The sequence below is a fragment of the Falco punctatus genome (assembly GCF_963210335.1).
Source record: "Falco punctatus genome assembly, chromosome: 11".
NCBI classification, from domain to species: Eukaryota; Metazoa; Chordata; class Aves; order Falconiformes; family Falconidae; genus Falco; species Falco punctatus.
In genome coordinates, this window is record NC_137591.1 from 7,541,390 (window position 1) to 7,553,203 (window position 11,814).

Here is an 11,814-nt window from a genome sequence, read left to right on the forward strand (position 1 = left end):
AGAACTGAAACTTACTTGAAAGGAAGTGGTAGATATAAGTTGGCTCATTGTTACCTTAAGCATTTCCCTTCTTTGTTGTGCTGGAGATAAATGAATAGCTGCTATGCATGGACATACATGACTCTGAAGCTGTTTCCTGACTTTTTACAATTAAATCATTCAATGCATGATAGAGTCAAACTCCAGCAAAAGGCATTTTATTCTTGATGGAATCTGGCAGGCACCACTTCAGCAACACAGTCTTGGGTTATCTGCTGTTGGCATGCTGATTTTCCCACCCTACTTCTCCTTAATTGACAGTGGGTGTGGCAGGCATCAAAACCACCATCCTTTGTGCATACAATTTTTCTAAGCTAAGTCTTCTACAGAAGAAAGGCTCACACATCTGTGCTGCAGATACAGATACATCTTCCCTTCCCCTTAAACAATTCAGGTTGCTCAAGTTCAACCACACTTAAAAGAGACAGCTGGTGACCGCTGTAGGAGAAAGTCACAAATGACTGCCACTATTGAAGGCACAGCAGAAGGAAGGCAGCCAGTGTGGTAGCTGTTAGCAGCAGGTGGCTTGTCAGTCAGCCACATGTAAGTCTACTCTTCTTTGTATGGTTATTCCTTTCCCAATAGAACTACCACAGGGAATACAGAGCCCATACCTCAGGGAAAAGGTGTGATAGAAGGCAGGTAGAGAAGGAGACTGTTAAAAAACATGGGCTCCCCCTGCTTTCATTAGTTCTTGTTCACACACACAAAGATTTGTTTAAGTACACCCTAAAGTATTCAAGGCATTAATGAAAATCCAAAGCATCTTGTTCATTTCAATTGCTTCTCCACCCACATTCTTCATTGAATTAAAGGATATCCTACACACGCTTTTGTTTCACTTATTCCCCAAAGATCGTTTCATCACACACCAAGCAAGGATCTTCAGCATATTCATAGTAACGTCTCAGTCATGGCATTCAGCATTATGATGTTCCTGGCACAAGGGATGTTATTAAAGGATTGAAGAGATGAATAGATGGTAGATTTCCCCAGGGCAGCACATCAGAAAACGGACATCAAAAGAACCTGGCTCAAAATGCAGCGGGTATTACCAGCTTCTGGCAAATTTCACTTATTTCTGAACAGTAACACTGTCAGGCTGCATTAGGGACACATCCATCCTAGAATACCTCCCTAAAACTATGTTTGCTTATCCAGTAAAAGCACTCTCATTTCAACACCCACCCCCTCTAGCTAAAGACAGCATAATCTTCATTAATCAAAAATATTTTGGGCCAACTCCAGATACAATCTTACTCAAGTCATTAGCAATATCCCAGAGCAAACATGGCACAGGCTCTGTAGCCACCAAAGTTATCTTTGTTTTCTTCAGTCATTTTTCACAAACCCAACTGGACTGCCCCAGAAACCCTGCAGATCTCCAAACACGTGAATATCTCTTCCAAGACATGCAAGTTGTCACATATTACATGTCATCTTCACAGACCCCAACAGGATGACAGGCCACAGTCTGTGACAGGAAATTTTTTAAATTTCTATTTCCTCTTTCACCAAGAACTGGTTGGGATTTATTTTCTTAAAGCTATTTTGAACCATGAGCAACAATTCCTGAGTAGATATTGAGGAAGGAGAAGCACATGTACTGACATGATGTCACCACCTGAATTACTATCCTGGGATATAAAAATAGTTTAAAAAGCAGCATGGCCAAAATTACCGTATCATTTAATTACAACCTACTTTCATGACAGGCCGTCAGTTAATTAAGAGTGTCAAAATGGTGAAATGCCTCCAGCTTCCACATGCTTTGCAAATGACATGGAAGTCATCTTTTTAAATAGCAACAGCTTAACTGAAAGTGTAAAACCCATAGTGAAACACTTTGAAAAATGAGGCAGTCAGCTGAAATGACATGAAATTCCCCACACCCTACATTCACTGGGGAAGTTGTAACCATTTAATTTGCTCTCCGAAGATCATATTCACCTGACAATTCGTGTTCAAACTATTTTTCTGAAATGTATATAATTTTGAAAGTGTTACAAAACAGGAGCCCTAAGTGACTGTGGTCTGTCAGCTATGCCCAAGGCACTGTCCCTGTCCCTCCAGACTGCTACGATACACACATCTGTAAAGCAGGAAAAAGCTTCAAGGGAGGTGCAGTTTGGGGTTTTTTTCTTCAGAAAAAAAAAAAGTCACCTTCACCAGTTCTCAAGTAACACATACAACACTAGAGAAAACTCTGTGTAGAGGGAATGGTGTTTGAATAAACCTGAAAAATGATGGAATTGTTTTACCCATTTATTATACCTGGCACCAAATCCCTTATTCTCCTTATAGGACCATCTTTTTAAATAAGTAATTTTGTATACATGACATAAGATAACAGTCATATATATTGTAGCAAAGCAAAAGACCACCACAACGGAAAGCAGACTGGATAGAAAACTCATGCCTGAGCCAACCACCAAAGGACAGTACCCAAATGCAGAATTAAGCTGAACATCCTGAAACCAAAATGAAAACAGTACAGTCCCCTTTTCCCTCATTTTCTCTTTGCTAATGAGGTGATCCTTTCATTGGACAGCCAGAAAGGAAAAATAAAGTTTTGTTTGGCTTTTGGGTTTTCCCTGTTCTTCTCCTGTCCCTCGCCCAAGGAAAGTGAGTGCTTCACACTGGAAAAAGAAAAAACCTGATGAGCAAACATCTCCCCCTATAGTTTGCAAAAAGCTGAGCACCTTAATAATGAAGAAAATCCTGTCTCTTGGCCGAGTAAACGAACCAAACTAAAAATAAGCCAGAACTTTATGTGGTATGGCAACATGGAAATATATACCTCAAAGAGAGTGCTTGAATAAAAAAGGATAAGGCTACAAGAAAGTAATCTGAGAATTCAGCAGAATTGTGAATCTCATGGCTTCCTGACTGTGGCAGTGTCCAGGTGATTAACAAATTAGGGGTTGGAGAAGATGACAGACTGAACATCACCATAATTTAAGTGTGGGAGTTCATTAGGCCTGTAATTTATGCAATAGGCAAAATTGCAAACTTCAAATACTAGAACGAAGTGAACGCACTTTCTAAACTGAGTTCAAAGTGTTCTTTATTACTAAAGATTTTGATAAAGAAAATATTTGAGCTTTGTAAAAATGCCAGCTATGAAAGTGAAAGCTGACCAGTAAACATAAACAAGAATAGTTCACTTTGCCAGGATGATAAATACCTCCATGCAATTTTCATAAAATGGTGATCGTTCAACAATTTTATGTCTATTTCAAAGGGAGTATGTGTTGGATGGATCCTGTTATCCAAGTCCTCTTGTGCTAGGACACTACCACTATTTCCGTAAGGAAGAAGCCCTGAGCCCTGTAAAGGGACTTTACTGCCATTTACAATTACTGAAACCCAGTTGTCATTAGTTTGACCATCCCTATGGTGATTATCATTTAAGGAAAAGGGTTATCTTTTATTGTGTTTTTACAGAAAACAGTCTAACAAGAATTTATTATACAACAAGGCCCATTAAACAATATGATGATGCAATATTAGTTGCACAGTGTTCTCCCCCGAGTGCTTACCTTCAGTGTTTAACAGACAATTCTTGAGATCTAAGCATTAGCCCAGCAGTTGCTGGAATGGCACTGGATACACCGATTTCCACTAATGGTGAAAAATATCCCCTCTGTTGCAGCTGCACTGGCTCAGCAAATGCTTTGGATATCAGCCTGTGCTGATATTCACGAAAACATGCCTAAAATTCCCATTTGCCAGGCGTGGCATTGAACTTGGACTGGATGAGTCTGGAATCCCACAGGCATTGGCATATCGACACTAAGTCACAAAAAAAGTTGAGTGAAAGGAGCAATATCATCACTAGTGTTTTGTAAAGATCTCCTTGCTGAATACAAGTCACTAATTAGTCCAGGCAGGTTGTGCCCTCTTCCCCATCAGTTCGTTTCTCTTTCACTAGTACATGGGGGGTGGGAAGTGAGATACATGCTCATCGTGATCACATAATTTGTTAAGTCAGCAGCGATGGCAAACAAGGAATCATTCAGTCTTACTGTCACAGCCAAATTCCACCACCAGACGCCCATGGAGGTGTACACACGTAGATAACAGGTCACGAGTACACACACTTTCTGCCCATCCTGTGAACTTGATGGCTCTGCTTTAACCTTCCCGTCCTCCTAGCAGTGTTTTGACTTCACAACAGGGTAGCAACTCCCTGCTCAAGCCAAAGGGCATTGCTTCACTGGCTGTAATTAAGCCTATAAACCCCCCCAGCTTATTTATGTCTTGCTAAATCACATGATTGAGATTTTGTGGAGTACTGCGAGTCAGAGCACTTGGGAAACCCTGAGGTGTTGAGGAAATAGCCACACAATGAGGGATGTCTGTAAGTTGCTCAGGTTTGTAACTCAGAAGTCAGTGAGCTGAATGTTTTAAGTTTGCTAAAAAAGGTTGGTACATACCCCATTTCCAACTGCTAAAACCCTTGCAAAACTTTTTTTACTATGATACAGGATTAAGCACAATGTTAGCCAATACAACAGGGCACAGTAAATAATAGTACGTTACAGTAGGAAACTGCTTTTGGGGGTTGGGTGGGGGGGGAAGAAGCTTTTCAGCATCTTTGCCATCTGCCCTTTATCTTGCTTTTACCAAACCAGAGATTTATTCTGAGTATAAAACTTGCAAATATTTTTGCTTTAACAGGATTACTTAACTGTGGTAGGAACAACTGTTAAAGCTTGTTTTTATTGTGCAAGTAGACAACGCATGTAATACCTCCCACAGCAATTTTTTATGGGACTGATCACGAGGGTAAGATTAACTGAAGACAAGTATTTAATCACCTCTCTCTCATCTTGACTTGTCTAAGAGTTCACACAGAACGGAAAAGATGGAACCAAGGCACATCTCATACAAATTCTAAACAGATTAATGTCTCAGCAGAGAAACTAATAAAAAGAATTTCTCACCATGTTTATTCAATGCAAGTGAGGTCTCGTTCCGAAGAGTTACCAGTTCATTTGTTCTTTCCTGACAAATACTGGCCATCCCGAACCATAGTGAACCTGAGGGCCCAGGCAGTTTGGAAGCGTTAGCGTACTGTGATGTCAGGCAGACAAATTCAACAGCTGTTTCAACAGCTATAAAGGAAGAGGACAAAACTAGCAGTCACAAAGGAAAATGCACTTGGTGTACATTCCAGGTGACAGTACTGTGAGCTGTGGAGGAAACGCGGGTTTAAGACATCTAAACCTTTTATTACAGCTTACTGCAAACTCACGGAGTGCTTGTGCAGATTAAAACCATAAGAAGCGTGTGCATTTTTCATGCAAGTTTCCATCAGTTAAGATGCTAATGATGTATGTCTTCTTGTTCCCAAAGAACAAGCAATCTTGTTTAAAGAAGCCACCAAGTTCTCAGTGACCCAGACTGCACTACAAAAATCCTCTATAATTCAACAAAATCATCAGAACATACGAAACAATAGCTAAATTATCCCTTCAAATTTTACTACAGTCTTTGAGAGAAAAAGAGCGAACGGAATATTTTTACGGAAAACCCATTTCAAGGTTCTCAGGAGAACTGAGGTGGAAAAATCACCGTGTAATGGGATAAACTACTACGATTTCAGGGCTGGAAGTGGCCAGCGTGATTTCTCAGTGTGCACTCCAATGAAAGAAACTGCAACTCAAAGGGCAGAAGAGATAGAGGTAATAATATCTCTGTGCTCAAAAGTTAATAGTTTACAACATAAATCATGCAGCTGAGAGATAGGTGATAGAGAAAAAGACTAGAAAACATTAACACATTCCCTGTTTTTCAGAAAACTGACATCACTTTTGTGTCAAAATAGGAAGCTCAGCAAAATATCCAGCAGGAGATTATGAGAAAACCTGGTGCCTTTCAGTCTGTCCTGGTTTCAGCTGGGACAGAGTTAGTGGTCTTCTTAGTGGTTAGTACAGTGCTGTCTTTTGGCTATGATGTGAGAACAATGTTGATAGGACACTGATGTTTTTAATTGTTGCTGGGCGATGTTCATACTAAATCAAGGACTCTTCAGTTTCTTGGGCCCAGCCAGCGAGAGGGCTGGAGGGGCACAGGAAACTGGGAGGGGACAGAGCCAGGACAGCTGACCCAAGCTAGCCAGAGAGGTGTTCCATACCATGGAACGGCATGCTCAGTATATGAACTGGGGGAAGAAGGGGGAATGTGGGGACATCCTGCATTATGGCGTTTGCCTTCCCAAGTAACCGTTATGCATGATGGAGCCCTGCTGCCCTGGGGATGGCCAAACACCTGCCTGCCCATGGGAAGTAGTGAATGAATTCCTTGCTTTGCTTGCGTGTGCGGCTTTTGCTTTACCCTTTTCTCCCACCTTTCCATTTGCTATTATTATTATTGTTAGTATTATTGTTGTTCTTACCTCTTTATCCTGTTTAAACTATTACATTGTTCTTATCTCAACCCTTGACTTATACATTCCTTTTCCGCTTCTCCTCTCCATCCCTCTGAGTGAGGGGGAGTAAGCAACTGGTTGCATGGTGCTTGGTTGCCGGCCAGGGTTAAACCACAACACAGTCAAGCTGAGGAAGCAGGCTGTGAAAAACTTCAGACAGGGAAATAAATCCTTATTCAAGTAAAAATATTTTAGGCCCTATTTGCTTTCTTTCATAAACATGCAAAAGTGCAAGCCATCACTAATTATAACTGCCAATCACAAAGCAGACAACAGTCTCCAGCAACAGAGCAAGCGTTTCAAAATGAACAGAGCAGAAATTTTAGTTGCATCATTACTCCCTGGAGACTGTGAAAATGCTGTAAGCAAGTTACAGCTATTTTCAATTGAAAACCATGTGTCAGAAACCATTTGAAACCAGATCTTGTCACGAAAAGGGAAATGCCTTATTAAAGATCCAGTAAATAACTTAAAAAGCAATTTTTCAGTGAACAAGAAACCTACAGCATGAATCAAAACTTCAGCAGCTTGCCCTCCAAGATATCACTGCTCACCTAAAAAGCAACAGGCGAGATGGGCTCACAGGGGAGGGCTGTGTTCAGGTGCCATGCAGCTCCAGAGCCATGGGATGGCTGGGGCAGAGGGTGGCTGCGGTAACAGCACACTGGGGTCACATGCTGCAGCTTATCAGCCCACAGTACAGGCAATGCCTGTGCCTCACAAGGCGGAGTGAACCGTACCGACCCGCTATTTCACAATTAAAAGTTTAAGAACAAACTGCAAGTTCCAGTATCTGATCAGACTGGTCTCCCAAAGCATCAATATGGCAAATCCTTCCCTTCTTCCCAAGCTCAGTATGACCCTGGCAGCAGCACCGCAGGTTTGCCCACGCTGTTGTGCCAGGACAGCCCTCTGAAGCAGCGCAAACAAGCAGCAGGGTTAAAAGGCTAGTCCAGTCTGCGGAGCTGGTTTGTGTGATGGTCATCTCTACCAAGCCTGCCCAAAAGGACTGCGTGCAAACGCTCTCCTTTTAAAGGGAGGTTACCATTTATTTCAGATATTTAAACCTACCTAGCAGGTGGTAAGGCAAAGCCAACCAAGATGGGCCCTGAAGCTCGTTTTCTCTGCAGGCATCTGCTCATGCCTACAGTACCTGTGGGTTCAAACGCTGCCATCACGGCTCAGAATACAGTTTCACAAGCTGGCTGAGCCATCTGAAGCAAGCACCAGGAGGAGGAACAGTCGAGCTCTTAGTCCAACTGCCTGGTCAGCAGCTTTAACAGCAAGGTGAGCTGAAAACCAGCTGAAAACTAACTTCACAAAAAATAATTTACAACCAGATGAGCAAGCTGATCCAGCTGACCTCAGACATCAGCTACTACTGCTGGTGCTTAGGAAAGCGAAAGAAGGGGAAGATTTTCTCTCTCTGTGGCAGGGAAGCCTGAGATTAGTGAAGGCCTTTCAGGGAACTTCACTCTTGGTGTGCAAAGGTCTGGTATCCTGATGACAATCTGCTGAGATTTTAAGTCTTCACTTACCTGCATCTGATAATAACTTGCTTCACTTGGAAGTTTCCAGCTTCATACAATTCATGGCCTCAAAATCAGACCTGATGTTCTCAAAATGTAGTTTGTGCCACATTTCCCTATGTCTGTAGAGAGCTGGTGACATGGCACTGGCTCTTCTTTGTCAGCTAAGTTGTATTAGACAATCTAAAAATACATTAAATACTTTCTAATGTTAGTTTTTAACACAAGCAGTTACTATAGCTGCTGCAAGGATGTTGCAAGAAAGAGCAAGAGGTTGCATAACTTATCTGGGATATCTCCACCGGAAGGTCAACGTTTGCCTTAGCATTGATACTTTTTATCAAAAATATTAAACACTCCTCCAAAATGAGCAGATAATCTCCTTTACTCCAAGGAGACAACTAATTTAGCATAGTTAGAAAATCCATCTGCAATGCAAAACTCAAGGAAATGCCACCTAGTATTTGAGAATCTGACAGATCTCAGGTTGCCAAGCAAAAGTAACGAGTCTGAGCAAGCTGTGGGCCTGTTGTTTAGTGAGAGAGTGTTTAATAGTACTGACAGCCCACCAAACAGAATGCATTTATCATGTGGAAGTAAGTAGCTCTTTATACCACTTGCACAGATTTAGCTCATTTCTCTCAAGACGCATCCAGGTTTTGTGTTCATTAATTAACTCATGTGTGCATGAGTTAAAGCAGTACTCCTGAAATAAAGGCAAACCAAGGCACTGGAAGACGTACGAGTTTGGTTTTTCTTGCCAAATACACTGAAATGTCTGAAACGAAAGCCCAGTTCCCAACACACTGCTCTCGATATCAACCCAAGCTCGCACACAAACATACCGAGACCACTGATTTCTGAGTTAGTCTCTTCACTTGCTTGGCTACCCGACTCCTTGATTGATGCCGTGGCCCTCATATTTCTGAATAAATCCACGAAGCTCTTCAGTGCCTGTAAACCGGTCTTTGAAAGCGAGGGGATAAAAAAATAAAAATGACTTGACGGGAAAGCAAACAGTTGAACATGAATAACCACTCCCTATACTTCTGCTGTCACTTCTATCAAGTTGTTACAGCTATTGTTGTGATGTGCTTATGTTCCACATCACTTCATTTGCTCAAGTACAAAACATGGATCATTTAATTAATCTTGATCTCCAGAACAATCTGTCTGTTCACTTTGTTAAACAAACAAGCATTATCTTCAAATAATAATAATGAGACTAATCTTAAGTGCCAGTGGAAGAATTCACTCACTCACCTTCACAGATGGGGCAGTTTGCTCAGCCCCTCTGTACATCCCCACTGTCTGGAGCAACACAGTCTGATTCCAGGGAAACTTATGAGGATCCTTCCTGGGGCATTCCTCAGTGAAGGCATGAATTCATCTCTTACATATGGCACAAATTTACTGCTCTAACTTCCTCAGTTCCTTCCTGTTAACAGCAATACACTGGTCAATCAATGCACTGCTCAGTAATTAAATCACCTGTAAGACCTCCAGTGCTCATCCTGTACACACCGAATCCAAAACATTATTTGCGATTCTGGCAGAAGGGAGTTCATAGCAACACCTAGATCCTATGGGAAGTTGACAAATACTAGTGAATTATCAACATATTTCAGTAAAATTTCAGAAGCAGTTCTAAATTCACGCTTATTGTCCTTATGCACTCTTCCCATATTCCTACATAAAGTTAAAAATTCACCTAAACCCTATTTTTTTTTCCAGGTCTGTAGAGTATGTTAAACATTCTTTTTGTATAAACTCCTTCCACCCTACCAATCCTCTTGGCTGCAAACTTGTTACCTAGTGCTACACGAGCCAGCCCTTACTGGGGCTCAGCACCAAGCCTCCAGTGTTACTGACTGTACTGTAATCCCTGTCACCCATCATACATGAGGTTGGTTTGTTGGTTTTTGGTTGGGGTTTTTTTTTTTCCATAGAGCAAGCGCACCACAACTGCACGTTTTCACAGATGCTCTCGCCTGAGAGAAGCCAGCCAGACCCAAGTTTCCCATCCATTAGGATGGGAACCACACAGAACTCCCAGGAGTTCGGGCAGGAAGACTAGCATTTTCAGTCTTCCACATTTGCCAAGTTCTCAATTCTTTGGTCTTCACTGATTCAGCTTTCATTCTCCCACATACAACCCAAGAGATGTTTCAATTCGCCTTCTGCTCTATCTTCCTAATTTGCAAATCACTGCCAAGTTCTTTAATATGTCAACAGTGTTTCAGCACTAAGTGATAAGCTCAAGGGCTTCACAAGTACCGTGGTCACCATGCTTCAAGCAAAGGAACATTTTAACATTCACCTTTACATGGGGAGTTTTTATTGTACCAATGCTCCCCAAAACTACTTTTAGTAACTTTGCATTTCCATCAGCATGTACAAACAGTTTCCAGTTGCATCATGAATAAATACGAAGAAAAAGAGCTTTTCCCACAACAGCCTTGATGGGTTACTTTTAATTAAAATCAGTTTAATGATTGATAAGCTCTAGTATTTCCAGCAGCAAATGATAAGTGGTTGACTGTTTCCAGATACAGTGAAAAAACTGAAGATAATATAACTACATAAGCTAGCATAGTTAGTTTACTGGTTGTCAAACATAGGAAAGACTGAGTTTAGCATGTCAATTGTCATGACCAAGAGCAAAAATTAAACGAGTATTCTGTAGGAACCTGAAAGTTTAGCTATATAAACTCACAGAATCATTGTTTCCAATGCTTACTCTTCATCTCTCATGTAATACCTCTGCTGTACTTCCTACATCAGAAATCCATGAGCACAGATTTTCTGTATCTGATTAGTATTTAGGGGGAGGGGATGTCCTATACATCAACTCAATACAGTTGCTACTTCAAAACTTTCTTCATTCATGCCCCTTAAGCAAACGGAAGAACACTGCAAATACCTGTTTCCTAGTATCTTTCGTTTGCTCTTTGAGCACGCGGAGGCAGCAAAAGGCTGTTCATTGTACCTGTGTGCACACGAATGAAGACACCTCTTCCTTATAACCAAAACAAACACATCTGCAGCCAACTTGAGATTAGCCACATAACAAACCAAAGTTTCATTCTGCAGGGAACTCACTCATTCACTGCAGGGAAAAATAAGATTGTGGGTATAGGGGAGTGTAAAATCCTAAAGCTCTAACAGGACCCTCGCTAGGGCTACCTGTATCTGCCTCAGTGTCAGCAAGGACATAGTGCCGTTGCAAACAGCTGCTGCATCCATCTGTTGTTCCCCAGCTAGTGCTGGTGGGAGGAGAGACAACACACAAGAGGGAGCATTTCCTCTTTTGTACTGTTATTTTATTTTTGTAGTAAGATCCATGTAGTATATAAAATATAACAGGAAAAAGTGAACAAAGCCTATAAAATAAACTGAGCTCAGATGACAAACCACTACAGCTCTGCTTTCGTGGTTTTATGTTACCAGAACCCATGTACTGTTTACCTTGTACTTCTACAGTTCTCTAGCATATGAACCTACATAAAAAGCTGATATGTTCCAATTAAGCCATAGTTAAGTGACAGATGTAGAGGAAAAAATGGCTTTCTTAAGCCACAGCTGCCCCTGACACAGGTTGCAATGATGTCTAGCTATACCATAATGCACACTACATCAAGAACCTTTAAAAAGCCTCTGAGAAAATGGATTCACATTAAGCATTTTAAAGAAAGGTCATAAATACTGCACTGTACCAACAGTACCTCCCAATATCCTCCTTACGCCTAAGGAGCATTTGTGGTTTTTAAGAAGCTACTACATAGATGACACCAAACCTAGAGGTAGGTT